This window comes from Panthera leo, chromosome E2, assembly GCF_018350215.1.
Source record: "Panthera leo isolate Ple1 chromosome E2, P.leo_Ple1_pat1.1, whole genome shotgun sequence".
NCBI classification, from domain to species: Eukaryota; Metazoa; Chordata; class Mammalia; order Carnivora; family Felidae; genus Panthera; species Panthera leo.
The window spans coordinates 51726721-51752627 of NC_056693.1; positions in this window are offsets into that span (position 1 = coordinate 51726721).

Consider the following 25907-nt stretch of genomic DNA (forward strand, 5'->3'; position numbering starts at 1 on the left):
TTAATACAGATTTCCAGAGTGGAATTACTGAATCAAAGGGTAAGAATAACTTTAGACACTTTCCAACATGGCGCTAAGTTGCTTTCTAAAAAGTTGGTACACACTTAAGCAAAAGCAGGCCCTGTAAATGCCACTAACTTTGGAGTCAGTCTGTCCCGGGTTTGAATACCAGCATTTATGTGCTCACTAGCTTTGTGACCTGGAAGATGTCATCTTACCTCTCTGAATACTTCACCAATCTGTAAATAAACCAGAGTAAAACAATAATGTTCATAATATCCATAATATTTAACTCATAAAACTGTGAGGATTAAAAAATAACAGTTCAATTTTTTTTTTTTTTTTTTTTTTTTTGGTAATGGTTCATGTGACAAACATTCATTACTGAGCTAAAAATAAATAAATTTAAAAAACCCAGCTGCTGGCGCCAGACGGGCAGCACTGGTAAGAAGCCTCACGCGTAGCAGGTAACATTATTATTACATCTGGTATACTCATTTGGGTTACACAAATGGCAAGGTGTGCTAAGAACTGGGCCTACAGTAAAGAACAAAAACATAGAGGAGACCGGCATTAAACTGAAAAGTTACCAAAAGAACAGAATGACAAACAACGACAAACCTGTTCTGAAATACAGGGGGGGTAAAACAACAAGGCTTTAGAAGGTCTCAAGAGGTGACATCAGGATGTCTAAGGGTGACCACGGCCTTGAGCCCGATGAAGGGGTATACTTATCAGCAACCACTTCTGGAACTATTTACGTGTTTGGGCGGTCTGCCTGCTGACACCCCAGAAGCCGGAGAGAGGTGTCAAGGGGCGGGGGGGGGGGGGGGCGGTGTGTGCAGGCTGGAGGGGAGGGGCCCTGCCCCGGGGTAGCGTAGTGGTTGCAGCAGCGCAAGATCCCTGGAAGGGATGGGCGCGGGGACCACGGGGCCCAACGGCAACGCCTCGGCGCCGGACACGGTGCTGGGGCACGCGGCTGGCAGGGCTGCTGGTGGTGGCGGTCGGTCGGGGCGGCCGCGGACCCGCCGCGGAGGCAGCGCGCCTGCTCGGCTCTCCTGGTGGTGGGGCCCAGGCCGGTGGGGCTGACGCGGCACTCGTCGCTGTCCGCTCGCGCGGGTGCTGAAGCTGACCCCGCCGAACGCGCTCGTGGGGCTCGCCGCAGGGGCGCCCGCAGCAGATTGCGCTGGACCCCGCCAATGTCCGCTACCTCTGGCCGAGAGGAGTGGATTTCGGCAACATGGAGGGCTGTTGGCGCAATGGTCACTTTTTCACTACTGGCGCCTTCCAGGAGCCCCTGCTCAGCCTCCTGGAGAGGAAGGGGCAGCGGCCTAGTCTCTGCCTTCCCCTGCGCACCAAGGTGACGAGAGGCCTGGGAAAATATATCGCCCCTGACTTAGCCTCTCGACCACCCCCAGCTCCAACACCAGCTGACCACAGGGGGCCAGTGACAATTGATGGACACGGCGGTCTTCTTTTCTTGCCAAATCAGCTTTTTGACAGACAGAAAGCAATTCTGTAACATTTGAAGATAGCTAGAAAGTGGAATAATACCCTTACTTCATTAAAGTTTGTGTGACAATTTTATGAGACAGTGCAGGTAGAAGGGCATGGCAGTCTGTTACTTATAGGAGAGGCTTAGAAAGTGAAAATTATCACCAGCTGCAAACTGATTTCCAAGAACTTAAGATAAAAGGGGCCTCATCTTTTTAGAAGCAAATGCTCAAAAATCAAATGACACGTGGCTCTGAGAAAAGAAATTTCCTGACTATTCAAAGAACAAGGAGAAGAAGATTAAAATGACAGTAATTTTCCAAGGTGTAGATTTAGCCAGAATGAGCAACCCAAATCAGCCCATCAGCCCTAGAGTTTCTCTTTGAAGACTGAATGCTCAATTTTAATATTTGTCATCTTTTAGCATGGTTCATTTGGGGAAAAAAAAATCTAGGGTACTATTTAACCTTACAACAGTATGGCTTTTCCACTTATAAAAATTTACATGGCACAAGCCATGTTTTTTTTTAAGTGTTTTTATTCATTTTTGAGAGACAGAGACAGAGTGTGAGCGGGGGAGGGGCAGAGAGCGAGAGGGAGACTCAGAATCCAAAGCAGGCTCCAGCCTCCTAGCCGTCAGCACAGAGCTCCACGTGGGGCTTGAACTGGTGAACCACAAGATCATGACCTGAGCTAAAGTTGGATGCTCAACTGACTGAGCCATCCAGGTGCCCCAAGCCATGTCTTCTTTAAAGAATTGTTTTAATGTTTATGAGAAAGGGGGAGAGAGAGAGAGAGAGAGAGAGAGAGAGAGAGAGAGAGATCATGAGTAGCAAAGGGGCAGAGAGAGGGAGAGAGGGAGAGAGAGAGAAAGAGAGAGAGAGAGAGACAGAACCCCAAACAAGCTCTGCACTGTCAGCACAGAGTCTGACACAGGTCTCAAACCCACAAACCATGAGATCATGACCTGAGCCAAAATCAAGAGTCAGACACTTAACTGACTGAGCCACCTAGGCACCCCAAGAATTTTCTTAAAACAAATTTTTTCATTAAAAAAAAAGAATTTTCTGAGTCCCAGTGTGGGCCATTCAAATTTATTTAGTGATTTTTTTTTCCTTGTACATATTTTCATCTCACAATAACCATAGGATATGTGTTTTTACTATGTCATTTTAGCAATGGGGAAATTAATGCTCAAAGAGATTAAGTAATTTGTTGAGGCCGCAAAGGTTAGAAGGTAATGAGTCAGGATTAAAATCCATATCTGCATAGCTTCAGGGTCAGTTCTCTAACACCACATGCTACCACTCCCTTCTGGGGGCATACTACAGGTTAAAATTAATATTAACATTAACATGGGGCTATATTATCTAATTAAGCTATTAGCACCCTTAACATGTACTATCGAATTTATGTAGATAAATCTGGAGAGCAGGCTCTCAAGGTCAAACACCCAAAGGAAATCAAGTACCAAGCAGGAATAACTCAGAAGAGATTAATGTTGCTTATAGCTATAACTGACAGAACATTCACAGTAGTCAAAACCCAAACAGACTCTGGTCACATAAATCATCCTGTTCACATACCACAAATAGTTACTAAGTTTACAACAGAGCAGACACTATTGTAGATTTTTAGACACACAGCCATTAGCAAGCACATGAGATTGAAAAGGAATGCATTAAATTGTTAATAAGCTGTTACTTCTGGATGAAGGATTTTATGGGTGAATTTTATTTTCTTCTTTGTGTTTTCCCTCTTTTACACACTTTCTAAAATGAGCAGATGTATTACTTTTAAATTGAGGAAAATGTTTTATATATGTAAGTGGACTTTAATGGACCAACTTACTTTGATACTTTTGTGCTTGTCAAACACATTTGACAGTTATACCCCCCCGACTCACTTGAGAGCTTAATATTTCAGTAACCAAGATTTCCATTGACCTAAGTTGCAGCCCACTTTGTAGAAAAAACAAAGACATTTTTAACAACCACAGTGCAGCTACAGAGAAAGGGAAAAACAATCACGTGAAGCAGAGACTAGGTCTTAAGAACTTTTTCTTTTGCCAGTAACATGGATCTAGCCCCCAGAGACCAGCTTCCACCCCAACTTACAATGTAGGGAGAAGGTTATAACCATGGAAGCTCAACCTCAAAATAGTGGAGGAAAAACAGTCTACACGTGTATAAATTTAACGAGAAAATTCTGACCAGAAGCAAAGTATCATACTTATTCTTCCCTCCTTTCGATTCTTTCAAGTATTTTCCACCAAGTTACTTCTGCCTAGCAATCTGTACACCACCAAAGAATAAGAGCTCAATCAAGAGATTTAAGTAAAGAATAAATGGATATATGGATTTGTAAGAAAACTTACAAAATCCAAGAGTCTTTTCCTAAATCCAAGAATTACCAAAGAAATTGACCCTACTTCTAGGCATCTTCCAAGAAGGACGTTCTTGCCAAATAACAATTTGAAACTTCATTAGACGTCTCCAATTTCCAACAAGGTGGAAATCTTCTTTTATGCTTAATTTACATTCTTTCTGCTGTCTTTGTAGCCCCCTCTCCCCGTCCACTACAGAAGCTTTCTGTTGCCTTTCTATATTATAGAGTACCATTAACATGGCATTAGCTTTCTTTGCTGAGAAAGTATACATAGATGTGTGTGTGTGTGTGTGTGTGTGTGTGTGTGTGTGTGTGTGTGTGTATCTTAATTGGGATGAGATCTGTGTAGTACCAGTAATGCAGAAAATGTGAAAAGCATAAGGCGCAAAAGTTTGCCATTGGAAAAATCAAAGCTCGGGGGCAAGTTAAGATCGGTATGTTAGCAATAACCCAATGATAGTAAAGATTGTGTTGGGGTCATAAATGTCTCTCTACAAATGTCAAGGGCATAGGCAGACATTTTATAAGCTCTGTGGTTATTTATTCAAGCATGTCTGACCTGGCTGACCTAGAGCTTTTGGTATTTGTTGGCAATTTTCTATGTTAAGAAAATATTTTTTAATCAGATGAACTTTATAGTGGTCAAAGGTCAAACAACTAATTAAAATTAACAGCAGCCCCAGTGAATGACTAACCAACAACAAACTAAAGAGGGAGGTTATCTCAAGTTGGCAGCTCTCTAAATGAAAGCGCTCTTGGGGCGCCTGGGTGGCTCGGTCAGTTAAGCGTCCGACTTCGGCTCAGGTCATGATCTCACGGTCCGTGGGTTCGAGCCCCGCGTCGGGGCTCTGTGCTGACCGCTCAGAGCCTGGAGCCTGTTTCGGATTCTGTTTCTCCCTCTCTCTGACCCTCCCCTGTTCATGCTCTGTCTCTCTCGGTCTCAAAAATAAATAAATGTTAAAAAAATTTAAAAAAATACTTTATAAAAAAAGAAAGCGCTCTGACATTAGGCAATAAAACTTACTAACTGAACTGCCCAGAAATAAAAGGTTTTTGCAGTTTAGCAGAGGCTGGGATGTTGGGTACAGAAAGAATAATTGCTCTTGATATTAGATGCAAAGCAACAAAGTGATTAAGGCTCTGAGGTCAGTCAGACCTAGGTACAAAGTAAGGTTCCTAACTTGCTAGTTAACTAGCAAACTTGCTTAGTTAACTGGGGCAAGTTAACTTCTACAAGGTTCATCTTCTTATCTGTAGGTCTGTACCTGTCTCTATTGGTCATTATGACAGTTGAAGTAGACAATGTCCAAAGGCTCCTTAGCAGATGTCCGTAAGTATGCAATGGATGTTAGCTTTATTTTGTTCTTCATCCATCGTGAGCACATTTTCCCAACTGTAGAGAAGATAACACCCATACCCACACACACATACTCCACCCTGGGTATCTGCTGGATTCCCCAAGGGACACAGAATAAAAGCCAAGCCCCTGGAGAGCATTCTCAGCTCCCCTGCAGCCAGGTGCTCAGATCCCAATCCCTGTGGGCTAACCTGCTAGGACAAGCATCCACGTAGAGGGGGAAAGTAGGATTTGTCAACCTGATCTCACACGTGGGCTCCACCAATGACTAATTACCAGATGAAATAAAAGAAATTTCTTAACTTCTCAGGTACTCAGTGTCCTCCACTAAAAATTGGATATCCTTGGACCAAGCTCAAAGGATTATTGTTGGAGATGAAATGGAATAAGGTGTGTGGATATGTCAAGTACAATGTATGGCACGAAGAAGACATTTAGCTAGCACTGGTCGGTTTCGTGACACCGAGCGTTGGGGTAGACCTGTTCTGAGGTCTCCCTATCCAGACCATGCACCCTTGGGGTGTTTCTAGTATAATCCACTAAGTGGAAACATATGCAGAACGTAGTAGTTTTATTCCCACAAACACATAGCATGTGTGCTTAGTACACAGCAAATAATCATGCATTGATAGTGTTAGACTTGAAAGTTAGGACTACAGAGGCAGCAGGGACAGAAATATGCTTTCATGCTATCATGTGAATATGCTATCATGCGAAGGCAGGCTGAGAAGACCACAAGGATGGAATACTCTATTAAATCATCTGAGAGGCACTGATAATCTCCTCGCTTCAGTTTCCTTTCCAGGAAAAAGAAGAAAGCCTAACTATTCTTCCCAGACCTCTCAACTCTGAAAATTATTCCATGCTAGTCAGAGTTGACCTTCCCTTTCAAACAAATGGGGTGGGGAAATGGGGTAAAGTGGAGAGCCCTTATTTCAGCTCTGTCTTCTCTCCCTCATCCTCCTTTGATACTGTTGTTGCTGGGATAGGAACAGTCCTCCTCTCCCATGCTTAAAGTTAAAAGGAACTTCTAGGGTCTTGCTTGACCACTCACTGAGAATCCCTTACAAGAGAAAAGAGGAAGAGCCCCGATGTATAAGCAAGAACAAGTGTATGCACGGCATTTCTTAAATATGCTTCACCACTCATTTTCTATGTGACCAAGGATAAGTTCTTCAAATTCTCTGAGCCTTGGTCTTCTGGTTCATAAAAAGAATTGTCAGTTGAGGGAATGGACAACAGCAACCTCGGATTGTTGAGAGGCAAACAGGATAACATATGCTTTTAGCCTCTTGACAAAACAAAAATGCTCAATAAATGTCACTTCCCCTTCCTTCTATTTAAGTCTCAAACAGACTGAAGGCCTATTGAGATTATAGGTAACCTTTTGTACGCCACAAAGACTCTGCATATCGCCTAGTATAATACAGTATAGAAATATTTGTGGGATAGATGAAAATGCAAACAAGTATTTTAAAGCAAGGCAAAAGCTCTCAGCACAATGCCCAACTCTCCGATGAGCAGAAAAGACCAGAGTTGGGCCACCGGTGTATAGTTTAATTACCAGATGCATGGTAGTATGATGGATTGCGATTTTCCATCTTGTTATCCTCATGGCACACCAGAGATCCAGATTATCAACCCAAGACCAATTTTCAGCAAGATCAGGAAAAACCAAGAAGTGGATATATAAATGAAAAAAAAAAAAGGTGGGGGGACAGTTCGGGTTTGTTGTTTTTTTTAAACCAATGGTCCTGTATTTTGTGGGGGGTTATGAAGTCTACCAGGGAAGCTTGAGTCTTCCTCCCATAAAACACATATATTCACATACACTAACCATTTCAGGGGCCTTAGGAGCTCAAGTTGAGAATCCTCTATTTCGATCTTTGGAACTCTAAATCTAAATTTCGTAGCCATATATCAGATGTTTGTCAACGCATTACGGACTTCTGGCAAAACATGAGCAAATGGTTAAATTGTATTGATTGTGGAGACTCAGCTGTGCCCTGAAAAGCAACCTAAAGCTCCCAGAGTACAAGATTTGTAGGCTTGCCATGCTGACAGTCAAGGAAAGATGAGTCCTTATTAAATTGTTCAGACTCTTTGCATTTCACATGTCAATTGCTGGGAAAGAGAGTGTTTACAGGCTCCTCTTCTGGAAGTCAGGTGAGCTGAGGAGCAGGGACGGCCATCAGAAAGATTCTACCTCAGTGAGCCCAGACCACCGAGACAGCATCCACACTTTCACTAAACACAGTTAGTGAGGCGAAGCTTTAGCTTTAGCTTCCTAGAGTTTATTTCTAAAACTATGAAGTCTTGCCTCAGTTCTGGGATCGGCTGAGACCTCTGTTGTAACCGCATCTCATTTCAACTGCTCTCTCCACCCAACACGGCTTCCCTCCTGCCCTCCAGATGTTAAGCCTGCAGACCCACCTCAGTGAACCTGCTGCATGAAAATCTTGTCTCTGAATCTATTTCTCGAGAAACCTGACTTCTGACACTCTAAAAGCCTCACTGTCCTCATGTATAAAATGGGCATGGTCACTGTACCTATATATATCATAAGGTTCTTGGAGGATGCAGTGATATAATGCCAGTGAAATGCTTAGCATAGGGCTTGACACAGAGTGAGCCCTTCCCAGAAGCCACAAATTGGTCCAGGAAATCAATGCTATCAGGATCAAACTCCAAGCTGGCTTCTTGGCAGAAATAAAAAGACATAAGACATATAGAAAATGACAAGCTTGATCCTAAAATTCATATAGAAGTACATGAAACCAGAGTCGACAAAACAATCTAGAAACAAAACAAAACAAAACAAAAAATTAGAGAACTCACACATCCCAACTTCAAAAGTTGCTACAAAGCTAGAGTAATCAAGGCAGCATGACACTGGCATGAGGACAGATATAGAACAATGGAATAAATTGAGAGTCCAACAATAAACTTGTATATTTACGGGCAATTGACTTTTGTCAAGGGTGCCAAGAGCATTCAATGGGGAAAAATAATCTTTTCAATAAATGATACTGGGACCACTGGATAGCTATATGAATTAGAATCAGTTTGGAACCTTTCCTCCTACCATGTACCAAAGTCAACTCAAAATGGGTCCAATCTCTAAATGTCAGAGCTCAAACTATAAAACTCTTAGAAGAAATCATAGGTGTAAGTCTTTGTGACTTTGGGTTAGGCAATGGTTCAAGCAACAAGAGAAAAAAAATGGACAAATCACACTTCATCATCAAAATTAAAATGTCTGCGCTTGAAAGGAAACCACTAAAAAAAAAAAGGCAATCACCAGAATGGGATAAAATCTCTGCAAATCATGTATCTGGTTTGTAGCTAGGATATACATAGAACTCTTTATAATTCAACAATAAAAAGACAACGCTACTTAAAAGTGGGCGAAAGATTACATTCTACTCTGACAATTATTTCTGCAAATGAGTCATGTAACCTTCTAGGTGTGAGGGCAGACACTATGTTGTATTCCTTTCTGCATCCCTAGTACTTACTGGAGGAGTGGCCAAAAAAAAAAAAAAACCAAACAAACCCCGTGAGCTTTGAAGTAGGAGACCTGTGTTCAGTTAGGACTGCCACGTATTAGCTCTTTGATACTGGCCAATAAGTTCACTTCTCCAATCCCTGTTTTTCTCATCTATAAAATGGACTTAACAAGAACACCCACCTCATGGAACTGTCGACGCTGAATGCCAGCATACACCTACAACTCTTAGTTCATGCCTAGGATAACAGATAGGTCCTAAATTGCAGCTATGATTCTAAGCGTTGAGACAATTATGTGAATGATAACGTCGTGAATACTTGTAGCAGCAGCAACAGCAAACAGAACAGCGAAGTATGTTTGCTTGCCACCACCTCAGTCATCAACAGAAACCATCCGTGTCATGGGTACATGTTTGTGCAAACGCTGCTCACTTTGTATCTTAGTTTACAGCTGATTTGATGAGGAAGGGTGTAGGGCTAGGCTGGCCCAAAATCATTGTGGTGGCTGATGGCTCCCATGGGGGAGACCTGCCGTGTGCTGGGGCTCAGTCCACATTACGTGGTCGAATCCTGCAACGCTTACGGAGCTAATGCCACCATCACAAGACTGGACCAGAGACAGGTAAGCTGTGGAGGGTCTTTCACACTGTCTTCCCCACTCCTTCCATTCTAAGCGGTCAGGTTGATTATTAGTTCATTTATGGTCTGCAGACAAGTCTGTTCTGCCTCCGGGAGCTCATTTACAAAAAGCACTCAACCAGGTGGTTTCTGGGATATTTGTCCCGGTGATCGCCCTCCCTGACGGCACAAAGGCAGCTCCACAGGCTGAATCATCGGCATGGAGAGTGTTAGGGAGGGTGACTTCTCTAATCAGTCTGTATCGTGCTAACGATACGATGAACATGACTTGGCATCAACCGAGAATGCTCAATCTTTGGGCCAAAAAACATGGATCATCGAAAATGAAACTGGTCAGAGAATCCACTACCGACTATTCTAGGAACTGATCAGTTATCTTACACACATTGGGCATGAACCAGAGTGGTCCAGACTGAGATATGGCAGGCATGTCAGCCATTCATAACCAGGATGAAAAGAGCCAACCTTTCACTGGAAAAATGAATTACTTGGGCCTACCTGCCTTATCCTGAAGTCTCCCGCTCAAAGCCTCACTTTTCCAATCTTGCAAGAGTCCAAAGGGGTTGGGGAGTGTCAATCTAGATAACTTGACTTAACAGAAGTCCTGGGGGTAGGGGTGCCTGGGTGGCTCAGTCGGTTGAACGTCCAACTTCAGCTCAGGTCACGATCTCTCAGTCTGTGAGCTCAAGCTTAACGTGGAGCTCTGTGTTGACAGCTCAGAGCCTGGAGCCTACTTTGGATTCTGTGTCTCCCTCTCTCTCTGCTCCTCCCCTGCCCATGCTCTGTCTCTCTCAAAAATAAATAAACATAAAAAATTTTTGAAAAAAAATAGAAGTCTTTGGTGCATCTGGATGGCTCAGTTGGTTGAACGTCTGACTGCTTGGGATTCTCTCTCTCCCTCTCTCTGCCCCTCCTTGACTCGTGTGCACATGCACATGTGCACACACACATGCATGTGTGCACAGGGACCCTCACATCTCAAAGTTATTTTGAGATCAAAAAAACTCCATTGAGAACATGATTTGGGGAAGTTGCCAGAGTGCCAAAAGATGCCAACATTGGCCTAAATAGGATCTCAGATCATTATGAAGTGATATTTATCTATTTCACTAACATGACAACAGACAATTTTAAAGGTGAATGGAGAAGGTTACGCAGCTGTGAACAAAACTTCGTTCTTCTAACATTGAGAAGACTGGGTTTTCTTATGTAATCAAAGACCCGATAAAGACAATGTGAAGCACAGTAAATTATTTTGGTAAGACATGGAATCTTTGCTTTCCAGGTAGGTTACCAAAAAGGTAAAAAAACACCTTTCACAATCTCTTACCAAGCGCAGACTAAGAGTCCAGGAAAACTTAGTCCTTTTAAGAGAGAGAAAACTAAATTCTAATATTCTACAAGTATACTTCTGATATTAAAACTCATTCTTGGGGACGCCTGGGTGGCTCAGCCTAAGGGTAAGCATCTGACTTCAGCTCAGGTCATGATCTCATAGCTTGTGGGCTCGAGCTCTGCTTCTGGCTCTGTGCTGACAGCTTGGAGCCTGGACTCTGCTTCAGATTCTATGTCTCCTTCTCTCTGCCTCCCCTCTGCCTGCACTCTGTCTCTCTCAAAAATAAATAAACATAATAAATAAATAAATAAATAAATAAATAAATAAATAAATAAATAAAATTCATTCTTGGAGCGTCTGGGTGGCTCAATTGGTTGAGTGTCTGACTCTTGATTTTGGCTCAGGTCATGATCTCACTGTCCTAAGATCGAGCCCCATGTTGGGCTCTGCATTGAGCTGGAAACTGCTTAAGATTTTCTCTTTCCCTGGGTGCCTGCGTGGCTCAGTCAGTTAAGAGTCTGACTTTGGCAAAGGTCACGATCTCACAGTTCATGGGTTAGAGCCTGGCGTCGGGCTCTGTGCTGACAGCTCAGAGCCTGGAGCCTGCTTCGGATTCTGTGTCTCCCTCTCTCTGCCCCTCCCCCATTCACACTCTGTCTATATCTCTCTCAAAAACAAATAAACATTAAAAAATAAAAAAAAAAAAAGAAAAATTTTCTCTCTCCCTCTGCCCAGCCCCTGCTCATGGTCTCTCCTCTCAAAATAAATAAACATTAAAAAAAATTAAAATAAAATCATTCTTTAAAAACTTAAGTAAACTCATTCCCATTTTAGTTAGTCTGGCCAAACATAAAATCCCATTTCCAAGATTTGTTTCCTGTAAACCTTCTACAACTTTTTCAGATCCATTCTGATTCTGTCTGGGTGTTTTTCCTGTTTCTAATTCTGGAACAAACACTCATTCTACTTTCCTTACCTATTCTTTGTACGCAGTTGTTCTCATCTTTATTATTTCTAAGTGGTTTTTTTTTTTAATGTTTATTTTTGAGAGAAGGAGAGGGGCAGAGAGAGGGGGGGACAGAGGATCCAAAGCGGGCTCTGAGCTGACAGCAGACAGCCTGACACGGGTCTCAAGCTCACAAACCGTGAGATCATGACCTGAGCCGAAGTTGGACGCTTAATTGACTGAGTCACCGAGGTGCCCTCCAAGTAGTTTTAACTACATATATTGATAAGAGCTCTTTGTCCTTAGAATCCTTAATTCCAGTGAAAACTAAGAAGAAAGCAATGGTAGACTGTTGCACCAGCATTCTGCGGATTGGCAAATTTATAAAAATACATTTCACAATTTCTAGAAGTATATTCTTCCCCGTAATAAACTTTTCAATGTGGCACAAAACATGTTTACTAATAGACCTGAGTATCTTTAGTTCCTCTGTAAAAGGAAACCAAAGAGTAGATAAGCCTATGTTCAGTAATTAATGTTTTGGTATTTTGTCTTTTTGGGAAATGATCTAGATATTCAATAGATATTCCCCCTTTAATTTATTTCAGTATAACTTTAAGGTTTCAAGTTACCAAAAGGACTTTGGAAACTATTTTTAGATAGGCATACCATAAAGACTCATTATTGTTGAAAAGTTTCTTTATAATAAACTTTTATCTTACTTCTATCTATTGTTCTTAAGGACTATTCTCAGACTGCTCATAAAAATTTCATGAGACATTAAACAGCTAACCATCATCTTATCTTTCTGGCTGACAAATTTATAATAGAGACAACCTGACTTTCATTAAACCAAATAAAATGAAAATATTATATTCAATGCTGATAACTCTAAAGATATGACTGTTTTAATTAAACCAACAAATTAAAACAAGGTTTTATTTTGCGATTATCCTAGATCCCATTAAATTGAAAAAACATTTGGGTTCATTTCTATATTTCTGAAAGTCTACTTAATTTATGTAAATGTTTATTTGTCTTTAAGCCAATCTAGTAGAACTCTTTACAAATCAATTTTGGTTATAGGTTATACAGTCCAGGGGTAGAAAAATATCACATATCTATAGTATATATACATAAAAATACACAAATGTATATAGACTCAGATCTTATCACTTTCATTTTAAAATTTTAGCCAGGATACAAGTACAGTAATGCAAACCTCACTAGTTTATAAAAGAACAGTTGGGGGCGCCTAGGTGGCTCAGTCTGTTAAGCATTTGATTTTGGCTTAGGTCATGATCTCACTGTCCATGAGTTTGAGCCCCATGTTGGGCTCTGTGCTGACAGCTTGGAGCCTAGAGCCTGCTTTGGATTCTGTGTTTCCCTCTCTCTCCGCCCCTCCCCTGTTTATGCTCTCTCTCTCTCTCCCTCTCTCTCTCTCTCTCTCTCAAAAATAAAGAAACGTTAAAAAATAAATAAAAAATAAAATAAAATAGACTGTGGGGATAGTTGTACTTTATAAATAAACAAACAAACAAACAAATTAACAGTTGGATCCAAATTGTGTTTCTGACAGATAAAATAAGTTTACCTGCTCAGATGGCTAAAGCTTTTACTAATAATTGTGGGAAAGACTTAAAGATTTTTCATCCATCTGAGTAGTTTTTTGTTTTTTGGACAAGAAATACCTCCCTGAAGTTTGCATTTCAAAGCTGGCCCTGGGTGCCTACAATGACATCTCAAAGGCACAGAGAAAAGATAAAAGTTCCCCCAAGAAGGGCTTTTGTTTCCTAAATCCAACTCTTTCACAATATTTGCAAGTCTTTGGAAATGAACTGGGGAAGTCTGGAGATTGGTAAAGAGGATACGTTTGCATTAAAATGTGTCTATGGCCACATTTCTGTTCTTGTAAAGACTCGATTTGTAAGACCAGTACAGTTATTTTAATTCCTCAAAGCACTGGTTTGCAGCTGGAATGATATCCTATCAAGACACTGACCTGCCTATCCAACTACATTAGCCTTGATTTTGTATCAAGGAGAAGTTCTTCAACTAAGATGGAAATCAAAAGATCCCATGGTCCAGGGGCACCTGGCTGGCTAGCTTGGTGGAGCATGTGACTCTTGATCTTGGGGTCATGAGTTCAAGCCTCACATTGGGCGTGGAGCTTACTTAAAAATAAAAAATTAGGGGATTGGATGGGTAGAAGATGGCGGCGACCGCGTCCTGCTGATCACTTAGATTCCACCCACATCTGCCTAAATAACCCAGAAAACCACCAGAAGACTAGCAGAACGGACTCTCTGGAGCCAAGTGTAGACAAAGGACCACGGAAGAGGGTAGGAAGGGCGCAGAGGCAGTGCACGCTACCTAGACTGGCAGGAGGGGGCTGGCCGGTGGAGGGGCAGCCCGCCCTGCAAGGCAGAGCCCCCAAGTCTGGCTGGCAAAAGCGGAGGGGCCGGACTGTGTGAGTTCTGACAGCCAGCAGGACTTAACATCTGGAATGTTAAAAGGCAACAGCTCTGCTCGGAGAGCGGGAGGGCGAGAGGACAACAGGAGGGAGAGGTGTTGAGCCCCCGAAGACAGAACTCAGCTCCGCGGGGAACAAAGGCGCTCGCCAGCGCCATCTCCCTCTCCCATCCCCCAGCCAAAATCCCAAAGGGAACCAGTTCCCGGCATCGAACTTGCTTGCACAGCGCAAACAGCCAACGCTGTGCTTCTGTGGATCCATCCCTCCGACGGATCTGCCTGCCTCCCTCCCGGTGCTGCTGGGCCCCTCCCTTCCCTGTGCACCTTGCGGATCCACCCCGACTAATACACCAGATCCCATCAAAGCAGCACCACAAGCCTGGGAGTGTGCAAGTAGCCCAGACAGGGGCCACACCACTCCACAGTGAGTCCTGCACCTGGGAGAGAGGAAGATAAGGTACACACCAGTCTGACTGTGGCGCCAGCGGTGGGCTGGGGACAGACATCTGGTCTGACTGTGGCCCCGCCCACCAACGCAAGTTACTCCAGACAGTTTGGAGCCACCACAGGGACTACTCAAAATGACAAAACGGAAGAATTCTCCTCAAAGGAAACTCCAGGAAGTAGCAACAGCTAACGAATTGATCAAAAACGATTTAAGCAATATAACGGAACAAGAATTTAGAATAATAGTCATAAAATTAATCGCTGGGCTTGAAAAAAGTAGAGAGGACAGCAGAGAATCTATTGCTACAGAGATCAGGGGACTAAGAAACAGCCATGAGGAGCTAAAAAATGCTATAAATGAGGTGCAAAATAAAATGGAGGCAACTGCAGCTCGGATTGAAGAGGCAGAGGAGAGAATGGGTGAATTAGAAGACAAAATTATGGAAAAAGAGGAAGCTGAGAAAAAGAGAGATAAAAAAAATCCAGGGGTATGAGGGGAGAATTAGACAACTAAGTGAGGCAATCAAGCATAACACTATCCGTATAATAGGGATTCCAGAAGAGGAAGAGAGAGAGAAAGGGGCTGAAGGTGTACTTGAACAAATCATAGCTGAGAACTTCCCTGATCTGGGGAAGGAAACAGGCATTGAAATCCAAGAGGCACAGAGAACTCCCTTCAGACGTAACTTGAATCGATCTTCTGCGTGAAACTGGCAAAATACAAGGATAAAGAGAAAATTCTGAAAGCAGCTAGGGATAAACACGCTGTAACATATAAAAGGAGACCAATAAGACTAGTGGCAGACCTATCTTCTGAAACATGGCAGGCCAGAAAGGAATGGCAGGAAATCTTCAATGTGATGAACAGAAAACCCATGCAGTCGAGAATCCTTTACCCAGCAAGTCTGTCATTCAGAATAGAGGGAGACACAAAGGTCTTCCCAAACAAACAAAAACTGAAGGAATTCATCACCACTAAACCAGCCCTACAAGAGATCCTAAGGGGGATTCTGTGAGTGAAATGTTGCAAGGACCACAACGTACCAGAGACATCACTACAAGCATGAAACCTACAGACATCACAATGACTCTAAACCCATATCTTTCAATAATAACACTGAATGTAAATGGACTAAATGCTCCAACCAAAAGACATAGGGTATCAGAATGGATAAAAAAACAAGACCCATCTATTTGCTGTCTACACGAGACTCCTTTTAGACCTGAGGACATCTTCATATTGAAAGTGAGGGGATGGAGAACTATCTATCATGCTACTGGAAGTCAAAAGAAAGCTGGAGTAGCCATACTTATATCAGACAAACTAGAGTTTAAATTAAAGGTTGTAACAAGAGATGAAGCAGGGCATTATATAATAATTACAGGGTCTATCCATCAGGAAGAGCTAACAATTATAAATGTCTATGTGCCGAATACGAGAACCCCCAAATATATAAAAAAATTAATCACAAACATAAGCAACCTTATTGATAAGAATGTGGTAATGGCAGGGGACTTTAATACTTCACTTACAACAATGGATAGATCATCCAGACACAGGATCAAGAAACAAGGGCCCTGAATGATACATTGGACCAGATGGACTTGACAGATATATTTAGAACTCTGCATCCCAAAGCAACAGAATATACTTTCTTCTTGCGTGCACATGGAACATTCTCCAAGATAGATCACATACTGGGTCACAAAACAGCCCTTCTTAAGTATAAAAGAATTGAGATCATACCATGCATACCTTCAGACCACAATGCTATGAAGCTTGAAATCAACGACAGAAAAAAGTCTGGAAAACCTCCAAAAGCATGGAGGTTAAAGAACACCCTCCTAAAGAATGAATGAGTCAACCAGGCAATTAGAAAAGAAATTAAAAAATACATGGAAACAAATGAAAATGAAAATACAACAATCCACATGCTTTGGGATGCAGCAAAGGCAGTCCTGAGAGGAAAATACATTGCAATCCAGGCCTATCTCAAGAAACAAGAAAAATCCCAAATACAAAATCTAACAGCACACCTAAAGGAAATAGAAGCAGAACAGTAAAGATACCCCAAACCCAGCAGAAGAAGAGAAATAATAAAGATCAGAGCAGAAATAAGTAATTTATAATCTAAACAAACTGTAGAGCAGATCAATGAAACCAAGAGTTTGTTTTTTGAAAAAATAAACAAAATTGATAAACCTCTAGCCAGGCTTCTCAAAAAGAAAAGGGAGATGACCCAAATAGATAAAATCATGAATGAAAATGGAATTATTACAACAAATCCCTCAGAAATACAAGCAATTATCAGGGAATACTATGAAAAATTATATGCCAACAAACTGGACAACCTGGAAGAAATGGACAAATTCCTAAGCATCCACACACTTCCAAAACTCAAACAGGAAGAAACAGAAAACTTGAACAGACCCATAACCAGCGAAGAAAGTGAATCAGTTATCAAAAATCTCCCAACAAATAAGAGTCCAGGACCAGATGGCTTCCCAGGGGAATTCTACCAGACATTTAAAGCAGAGATAATACCTATCCTTCTTAAGCTCTTCCAAAAAATAGAAAGGGAAGGAAAACTTCCAGACTCATTCTATGAAGCCAGCATTACTTTGATTCCAGACAGAGACCCAGCAAAAAAAGAGAACTCCAATATCCAATATCCCTCATGAATATGGATGCAAAAATTCTCAATAAGATACTAGCAAATCGAATTGAACAGCATATAAAAAGAATTATACAGCATGATCAAGTGGGATCCTGGGCTGCAGGGCTGGTTCAACATTTGCAAATCAATCAGTGTGATACATCACATTAATAAAAGAAAAGATAAGAACCATATGATCCTGTCTATCAATACAGAAAAAGCATTTGACAAAATTCATCATCCTTTCTTAATAAAAACCCTCGAGAAAGTTGGTATAGAAGGAACATACTTAAACATCATAAAAGCCATTTATGAAAAGCCCACAGCTAAGATCATCCTCAATGGGGAAAAACGGAGAGCTTTCCCCCTGAGATCAGGAACGTGACAGGGATGTCCACTCTCACCGGTGTTGCTTAACATAGTGTTGGAAGTGCTAGCATCAGCAATCAGACAACAAAAGGAAATCAAAGGCATCAAAATTGGCAATGATGATGTCAAGCTTTCACTTTCTGCAGATGACATATTATACATGGAAAACCTGATAGACTCCACCATAAGTATGCTAGAACTGATACATGAATTCAGCAAAGTCGCAGGATACAAAATCAATGTACAGAAATCAGTTCCATTCTTATACACTAATAATGAAGCAACAGAAAGACAAATAAAGAAACTGATCCCATTCACAACTGTACCAAGAATCATAAAATACCTAGGAATAAACCTAACCAAAGATGTAAAAGATCTGTAAGCTGAAAACTATAGAAAGCTAGTGAAGGAAATTGAAGAAGACATAAAGAAATGGAAAAACATTCCATGCTCATGGATTGGAAGAATAAATATTGTCAAAATGTCAATACTACCCAAAGCATCTACACATTCAATGCAATCCCAATCAAAACTGCATTGGCATTCTTCTCGAAGCTAGAACAAGCAATCCTAAAATTTGTATAGAACCACAAAAGATCCCAAATAGCCAAAGTAATTTTGAAGAAGACCAAAGCAGGAAGCATCACAATCCCAGACTTTAGCCTCTACTACAAAGGTGTAATCAAGACGGCATGGTATTGGCACAAAAACAGACACATAAACCAGTGGAATAGAATAGAAACCCCAGAATTAGACCCACAAAAGTATGGCCAACTAATCTTTGACAAAGCAGGAAAGAATATCCAATGGAAAAAAGACAGTCTTTTTAACAAATGGTGCTGGGAGAACTGGACAACAACATGCAGAAGGTTGAAACTAGACCACTTTCTCACACCATTCACAAAAAAAAAAAAAAAAAAAACACCTCAAAATGGATAAAGGACTTGAATGTGAGACAGGAAACTATCAAAATCCTAGAGGAGAAAGCAGGAAAAAACCTCTCTAACCTCAGCTGCAGCAATTTCTTACTTGACACATCCCCAAACGCAAGGGAATTAAAAGCAAAAATGAACTATTGGGACCTCATGAAGATAAAAAGCTTCTGCACTGCCAAGGAAACAATCAACAAAACTAAAAGGCAACCACCGGAATGGGAAAACATATTTGCAAATGACATATCACACAAAGGGTAGTATCCAAAATCTATAAAGACCTCACCAAACTCCACACCTGAAAAACAAACAATCCAGTGAAGAAATGGGCAGAAAACATGAATAGACACTTCTCTAAAGAAGACATCCGGATGGCCAACAGGCACATGAAAAGTTGCTCAACATCACTCCTCATCAGGGAAACACAAATCAAAACCACACTGAGATACCACCTCACGCCAGTCAGAGTAGCTAAAATGAACAAATCAGGAGACTATAGATGCTGGTGAGGATGTGGAGAAATGGGAACCCTCATGCACTGTTGGTGGGAATGCAAACTGGTGTAGCTGCTCTGGAAAACAGTGTGGAGGTTCCTCAGAAAATTAAAAATAGATCTACCCTATGACCCAGCAGTAGCACTGCTAGGAATTTACCCAAGGGATATAGGAGTACTGATGCATAGGGGCACTTGTACCCCAATGTTTATGGCAGCACTTTCAACAATAGCCAAATTATGGAAAGAGCCTAAGTGTCCATCAACTGATGAATAGAAAAAGAAATTGTGGTTTATATACACAATGGAATACTACGTGGCAATGAGAAAGAATGAATAATGGCCTTTTGTAGCACCATAGATGGAACTGGAGAGTGTTATGCTAAGTGAAATAAGTCATAGAGAGAAAGACAGATACCATATGTTTTCACTCTTATGTGAATCCTGAGAAACTTAACAGAAGACCATAGGGGAGGGGAAGAAAAAAAAAAGGGTTAGAGAGGGAGGGAGACAAAACATAAGAGACTCTTAAAAACTGAGAACAAACTGAGGGTTGATGGGGGGGGGGAGGGAGGGGAGGCTGGGTGATGGGCATCGAGGAGGGCACCTGTTGGGATGAGCACTCGGTGTTGCATGGAAACCAATTTGACAATAAATTTCATATTTAAAAAAAATTTAAAAATTAAAAATAAAAAAATTAAATTGAAAAAAAGAAATACTTAAAAAAATAATTCTATGCTCTAGATTTAGAGTTGTGTTTCTTCAGAATTTTTAGTAAGTACTTCCACAAGGCTTTCCCTCTGGGTATATAGTTTCATTTTAGCTTAAGGGAGAAGGCTTAAGAAAAGTTCCTACAGGCTCTGGATATCAGCTTCCAATTTGGTCAACTTATGATCCTAGAGCTACTTAAAAACAACAACAACAACACCTTTTGAACATATTGGAATATATTGTCAGGTTTCACCTGGGACAAACAGCAAATATTCCTGGCAATAGTGAACAACCCCATGGACACAGGGGAAGGTGCAAGAGAAGGTCCCCAAAGAAGATGCAAAGGATACTACCCTCCCAGATGCAGAGCCACTCCTAGAGAAAACTGAAAGACCGAGGAATTCCCCTTGAGAGCTGGCAACGGTTGGTAGGACCCTGGCCACAAACGGGCTACCGTCCCCATTTCTGTCTGGCCGTATTTTGGGAGCCTCCAATCTGACAGCACCCAAACCAAATTCTCAGCACACAAAACGAGACAGCAAGAGCCGTCCTTGGGAGAGAAAGGATTGATAACCAATATTTTTTTCCTGCCAATTCGAATTTGGAAAGGAAGAGACAACATGAAATTTTACCTTCCTCTCTCGACCCCGCACTACAGGTAGGGATCTGGGAACCCTGCCTTTGATAAGAATTCTTACCCTTTGCTGTCTTCTGCCAGTTTTCCAAGGATGCTGCCTTCAGGCTCCAGAGTGAGTGGGGTATCCCAGCAAGTCTCATCCTGGTCACCAGAAACTACAGAGAAGGAAAAAATAATTTTCCCTCTACCCTTTATAGTGAGGGCCTGACTGAGACCCTTTTTTTCCTCCTGGAGCACCTCGTAACTGGTAAGCCTAGGTTAAAAATTCTCCCTTGTGGCCACTGTAATTCAAGATTATCTTCGGTGAGGTTAATCGGCTTGTTCAGCCTTAAAACAAAACGTTAATACCTGAGGACCCACACTGGACCCACGTCACTCTGACTTGGAACCAGTCTGATTCTAGATTCAATGCAGTTTCTAACCAGAAGCAGTCCAGCCCTGGAGCCAGTCTGACCCTGGACCCAGCTGGTTTCTAAGTCAGAACCAGTCTGACACCGGACCTATCCAGTTTCTAAATCAGATTCGGTCTGACTCCAGTGGGTTTCCGGATTGTCTGGAAAAAAAAAAAAAAAAAGCTCAAATAACCTGAAAGCTCTTAACACACCAGGATCCAAGTAGGATGGGCCCACCACTTCCGGGGCAGCCACAGCAGCGAGCTCAAGGGATCCAGCAGGTACCATCGTCTGGTGACTCTTGGTCCCAGGGGATGTAGGGGATCTCCTTGGGTTCCCTGACACTAGAACTATTAAAAGATAACGTGTGAGGCACATTAACAATTTTATGACTTTTATTTGAGCAAAACCGCTTTGAACCGGGCAGTGTGAAACCAGGTGTGGCTAGAGCACTTTAATGGGAGCTCAGAGAGGCTTGGGTAGAGCAAAGGTGGAAGCAGGGTAAGGCTACGGTCGATTGGCTAAAGCTTAAAGCTTACAGCCTCGTGGGCTGTTTGTAGGTAGGCTGTCCTTAGTGTTTTGACTTTCTAACCCCGAGGCAGTGACAAGCTTAGATTTTGATTTGCTTACCGAAAGCCGCCAAGGCTTTAGAGCCAATTCGGTGTAATGGCCTCCTTGTTCCATGAACGCTGGTAAAACCTAAGTAAAGTGTTTTCCAGAGTTCCGGGAGCCGTTCCAGCAAACGTTGAACCTGAGAGGGGATCGTGGGTCAGGAAAAAGTGGGGGTAGCCTGGGCACCCCGTTTGTGGCTGGTGTCCCAAGTGGGGTCAGTCTAACAGGCTATGGAGCCCTTGAGGTGCGGCGTCTGTGTGAATCCTGGGAGTTTTGATGAGAGAGCAGAAGGCAAGCTGACACCCACCAAACCACCCCCCTGCAGGTGAGATAAGTCTGACAGTCCTCAGTCACTTCCGGCTGCCCAAGAACAAAGGAAAGGCCCCAAAACAAATGGTTAAACTGATAGAGTCTTCATCAGTTTAGAAGAAAAGGGCAATCTTATCAATAGCCTAAAGTCCAGTAACTCCCTACTGTCTTAAAGTTAATGCTTTGCTAGAGGGGAAAACAACCTTAGTTTGTCAATAGCTAGGCCTCCAGTAATCTGAGTCTTATTTAACATATGGAAACCCCATTAAGAAACTTCCTTTTGGGGCGCTGGGCTGGCTCAGTGGGTAGGGCATCCAACTTCGGCTCAGGTCACGATCTCACGGTTTGTGGGTTTGAGCCCCGTGTCAGGCTCTGTGCTGACAGCTCAGAGCCTGGAGCCCGCCCGCGTCAGATTCTGTGTCTCCCTCTCTCTCTGCCCCTCCCCTGCTGGCGTTTACTCTCTGTCTCTCAAAAACAAAGCAAACATTGAAACAAATATCAACAACAACAAAAAAAGAAAGTTCCTCTTGACTTTAACCTCCCCCAGCTCTGTAGTATATAACCAGTCTTCACAACCCCAGGGCAGCTCTTTCTGCCCACGGGTTTGTCTCTCTCAAAAATAAACATTAAATGTGTGTGTGTGTGTGTGTGTGTGTGTGTGTGTGTGTGTATGTATTATATGAACAAAGGAAATCAAGAGTCACCTCTTTGCACCAAAGACGTCTTCAAGAATTCTTTCTTGGCCGCCCACTCTGAACTTCCCATCACTCCAGAACCTCATTGGGTTAGCATCAGAATGGAGTCGAATTGTTGGATGCCCAGTGGGTGTTGGGGAGTTGTCTGGTGTTAGGAAAACGCCTCAGAGAGAAGCCCACACGCCATCAGCAGCTCAGCCCTTTGCCCGTCTCCCCGTGCACACGGTGTCTGGAACCACAGAAGCCCTACCTCTCTTTGGTCGAGGAGTTTCCTTCTCTTCCCTGCTGGGTCTGTGGAAGACAGCAGACGGCATTCCAGATTTCAGGTGTCTGATCACACAAAGCTGAGTTCTCTGGGCTTCACTCAGTTTACAGGAAAAAGACCATTTCCGGCTTCATCTCTGGAACAGAAAAGGATTCGTTAACCTGCACAACCCCAGAGGGGAATCGGACTGGCAGTGGCCAGTTTCTTTCCCCATTTCTTGCTGGTCCTTGAGGTTGTGGTGGCTCAAGTCCTGTGCAGAGCCAGGCAGATGGAGGGGACTCCTCAGCTGCTAAAGGGAGAGAGAGACTGAACAGACCAGCAAGGGCCCCTCCAGGGAGGGCAGTCCCTCTCCTCCAGCACTGAGCACCTCGGAGCACACCCTCCGTGTCTGTTCTCAGTGCTTAGTTCACTCAGTATCCCCAACAATGGGCCTGCCATCCACCCCACCCTCCAGCCAGACTGGTTCTAGGGTCCACCTTCTTTGGAACTGGGGCAGCTTTCTCTTTCTTTCTTTCTCTCTTTTTCTCTTTCTTTCTCTTTATTTAATGTTTATTTATTTTTGAGAGAGACAGAGCATTATTAGAGGAGGGGCAGAGAGAGATGGAGACACAGAATCCGAAGTAGGCTCCAGGCTCTGAGCTGTCAGCACAGAGCCTGACACAGGGCTCGAACCCACAAACTGCGAGATCATGGCCTGAGCTGAAGTCGGACGCTCAACCGACTGCGCCACCCAGGCGCCCCTGTTTTTGTTTTTTAATAGCTCATTGACTTTTTTCTTTTTTTTAAGTTTTTTTTTTAAGTGTTTTTATTTATTTTTGAGACAGAGAGAGACAGAGCATGATCAGGGGAGGGGCAGAGAGAGAGGGAGACACAGAATCCAAAGCAGGCTCCAGGCTCTGAGTGCTCAGCACAGAGCCTAACACGGGGCTCGAACCCATGAACTGCGAGATCATGACCTGAGCTGAAGTGGGACCTTTAATCGACTGAGCCACCCAGCCTTTTCTTTTAAACCCTCAAATCACAAAGGGTCTGATTACATTCTCTTTCTTAAGCGGTAGAGGCTACTATCTCCTTCCAGAAGAGAGTAGTAATACTAAAGCCACCATAGGCAATACGCAAACAATGGGCGTGGCTGTGTTCCAGCAAAACATTTTTTACAAAATAGGCATCTGCAAATTTGACCCGTAGACTCTGGATTTCCAGCCTGAGAGCTACACTGAAGCCCTGATGGCTGCCTTTGGGCCGTTCTGATTGTCACCAAAGGACGTCTGGGCTTCCTCCACTTGGATTTAATTTAATTAAACATGCTACAGGCTAGTCATAATGTACGACTCCCTCAGTTACAATTCTATGTATTTAAAGAATTCTGTTATTCTCTCCCTGTCCTTATATGTCCGTTTGCTCTATTGCAAGATTTGTACGTTGGCAAGAAAAAAAAAAAAGAAAAAAAAAGAAGATAATTTTTTAATGGCTCACTCTTTGAGTGTATTAGCAAAGCATTTAAAATATGACAAATAAAAGAGGTAATTGGTTATTCTTAAAGACTGTCTTCATTCCAATAAGCAAATCCTGTGCTGTATATTTAGAACTTCCAAAGATCACTGGTAATCACATCAATGTAATAGGTTTCCATCGGGGTTACTGCGTTTTGAAATTCTGTTCTGTTTAATTTCAGACTATAAGGAAGATTGGTCTTTTATGAGAACTTCTATAAAAATGTCTCTTAAAGCAAGTCAGTGCATACCTCAAACTTTTCAGGACCTTCTTTCTGTTCAAGAACCTGTTAAACATTTAACATTTAAGTCTCAGCTGAATCATGGGGCTTGAAGTCCCTTGGAAATTGGCCACAAGCTCCAAGCCGTGTAGGATTCTGTTGCTTCTTTTTGCCAACTTGGGCTGGTGCATGTGTGCTTCTCATGCAGGTTGACAGCATGACCGGGAAACAGGTGCTCAGAAGCCGTCTGATAAGTGCTCTCCTTGCAGAAGTGGAAGGAGAGATAATCTTGGCCTCAGAAGCTTTCTCTTGTATTCAGTCTGCCACATGTTCACTGAAGGGCTCAAGGGCAAGTCACATCTTTTTTGGTTTCAATCTCCTCATCTCTTAAACGGGCAAATAGGACCAGGTATCTGATTTTCCTTGGACACCTGTTTTAGCAATGTATTCTACCCAAGCTCTCAGAGTGGCTTTCTTCTGAACATCAGAAGGCTTATCTACTGAACATTGTCTAGAAGCAATGTTCCTCAACTTTTTTTCCATTATCATCCTCTGCCCCAGGAGTATTTTTAGACATTTCCCCCCTTGATTATAACCCTCCTCCCCTGCCACATAACCTTCACTCAATTTCCACTATGGTAGTATCTTACATAATATAGCACAATTTCAAAACCAGAAAAATGGTTACTGATCAAATTTGGGTTGAGATGCAAGAAAAAACATACCAATTTTAAAATGTTGTCAGACTCCCCACTTTTAGTTTGCCAGACCCTACCCCACAAAGACAGCTAGGCCTGGTTTCTGCCCTTGAAGGCTTAAACACTCACAAGGCATCCATAGTTCAGAGACAAAACGTCTCTTATATACTGTTGGTTCAGGAGAAATGAATGAGGGGAACCAAATGCTAGGTCTAATAATGTTTCCTTATTCTTTCATTCAGAAACATTTCATAAACCTTTATTATTTGCAAGGAACTAGAAAGGAAACAAAAAAAAAAGGTTTGAAAATGTCTAGAATGTTCCAGATAATGTCTGTATGTACTCTGTCCTCAAGGAGGCGAAGCATCTCTCTCACTGCTTAGGTGTGGGCTGCGCACAGTGACTGCCTTCCAGGGAGGACTGTATGGAAAAGGGCCAAGCAGGGAGGGGAGCATAGCCACAGTGGAGAAACCTGACAGACATGACCTCAGGCAGGAGATCAAGGTTAACATCAACAGCAGTAAGTCATGGTAGTAGGAGGTACCCTTGAGATGACGTGATGAGAATGGCACTTTGTATCTGTGGCCTCTTCCCAAACACCATTACCCCAAACTAACCATGATAAAGATATCAGAGAAATCCCAGTTGAGGGACATTCTACAACATAACTGATTAGCACTCCTCAAAATGGTCATGGTCATTAAAAGCAAGGAAAGGCACAGTCTTGAGGACCTAAGGAGACATGACTACTAAAGAGACAGTGGTGTCCTCGGTGAGCTCACAAGACAGAGAAAGGACACTGGAGGACATCTCAGTAAATAGAAATAAACTTTG